Source organism: Lynx rufus, unplaced genomic scaffold (genome assembly GCF_022079265.1).
Source record: "Lynx rufus isolate CCGP_SWC_20201006 ecotype Redwood Valley unplaced genomic scaffold, mLynRuf1.p SCAF_12, whole genome shotgun sequence".
Taxonomy (NCBI): Eukaryota; Metazoa; Chordata; class Mammalia; order Carnivora; family Felidae; genus Lynx; species Lynx rufus.
Genome location: NW_025814826.1, coordinates 30128458 through 30130579, shown reverse-complemented (window position 1 = coordinate 30130579; position 2122 = coordinate 30128458).

The following is a 2122-nucleotide window of genomic DNA, read 5'->3' as shown; positions in this document are numbered from 1 at the left end:
CTTTTGAAGAAAATGTGAATAAATCAAAAGAAATGTAGCATGGAAATTGTTTTCTTTCAAAACATTAATCCACTTTTATACAACAGATTTTACATAATTCCCCTTGATGTTGAATCCATTCTCAATTTTTTTCCTCTAAAAAGGGGTTTATCTATAACTTCGCCTTTTCCCCCCTGGGTATGGAGCTATGTATGTATACTTTATTATTATTTGCAATTGTTTACTAATATGCAGTTTATTATTTGACAAAAGATAGGATTTACTAAACTCTTCCTTTGTTGAATTTGTTCTAAAAGCATTCATGTCCTGTTTAAGATTCAATAACGCTGGCTTGTATAGTAAAAGATTGACCTTGCATATATGATATTACAGGAAGTGTTACAATTAATCATAAATACTCCAAATAAAAATTGAATTATTGATTCTTAGAAACAGAGAATTCAGGTTCAAATCATTTAAAATTTTCAAGGGGCAGGAAATCCCAATGAAGGAATACATTTCAGTCAACAACAGTCCTCTTTTATCTGGAAAATTTAACTTCGTTTTCTTAACTTGCCACTTTAAGAGGAAATTGGGAGAGAAAAAGGGAGCATCTTTTTTAGCATCCATACCAACCCAAATAAATCTGGAAATCATTGGTGTTACAGATGTCATACCTGGATAATCCTAACATCTAAGTCATTGTGGTCATTTATGTTCTGTAATAAATTACCCCAAAACTTACTAGTAAAAACCGGCCAAGAATTTTATGGGTCAGTAGTTTGGAGAGAACACAACGAGACAGCCTCCTCCAGCTCCATGATGTCTAGGGTCAGCTGGAAGCCTCGAAGGCTGGAATTTGGTATCATCCAAAGGCTCATTCACTCACTTATTTGGTGGTAGATCAGGGGTTTTGGCTGGTTCAGTCCCCCAGACCTAACAGCCCAAGAGAAAGACATGTGGATGCATATCCTTGTAAAGACCTAGACTTGAAGTTAGACGGCTTTACTTTCACTGTACTGTAGTGGTCAGAGTGGGCACAAGCCCCATCCCCATAGATGAAAGCTCTTGGTGTGAGGACTGCTAAAGTCACTTTGAAAAAGAAACGAGGGCTGGGGCGCGGCGGGGGGCGGGTAATGTTGCAGTCATTTAGGAAAACACAATATGCTGCGCAAATGATATGAAAAATAGATTTGACATATGCTATTTTTTTCTGAGCCTTTAAAAAACTCAGTGTGGAGGAGGTTTTGTATTCTACAGATAACAGTTATAAACTCTCTTAAAAGGGTAAAAAACAACTGTTTGAAGAAGGGAATGACACTGGTTGGCCCTTTGCCTGAGTGCAGAGCCCTGTCAGCCTCATACAAGATAACTGACACTGTAGAAATGTGCAGTCTTACTGGCTTGGTAAACCAGAGGATAGGGTTTGGATGACCACAGCAGACTGAAAGTAGAAGGGAATTCAGTCTCAGGAAGAGGAGAGCCAGAGAGCTGAAGATTTACATTCTACATATAAACTCTTTTCAATTCTCTGGCTGACCTCTGAGCTCCGTATGTAGGGGTGGATGATAAGCAAACCAGCTAAGGATTTAAAACCAACGAATGAACCAAACAAACACTTTAACACAGATTTCGTCTTCCACTCATCAAAGGGATTTTAGTCCAGCTAAACTGTTTGCTAACACAGACCAATCAAGCAGTCAATCAACGAACCAACTAACCATTATTCTTTTGAGGAAAATAACAGAATCCAGTGACTCTAAAGGTCTGGGCCTCATCCCCTGTGAAATGTAGACAAATACCTCTGGAGTAGGGCCAATCCTTCTAGGTAAACTGGTATAAATTCCTTTGTAATGACAAACTCTTAACCCAGGTACCAAGTTTCAGCAAAATTTGTTCAAAAAACTCTGTACAGAATCACAAACATGCCATCTCTACATAGCATAGTTAGGCTATGGGACTCTATTATACGAATTTCTAGAAGAGGTAAAACGAGTCCCTAATAATAATAAAAAAAGACTTAAAACAGTGGCTGCCTCTTGTGGGGGGAGGTGGACACTCACTGGCAAGGGGCATGTGGGAACTGTCTGGGAGCTATCTTGTTACGTATCTTGACAGAAGTTTGTGCTACATTGATGTTTAC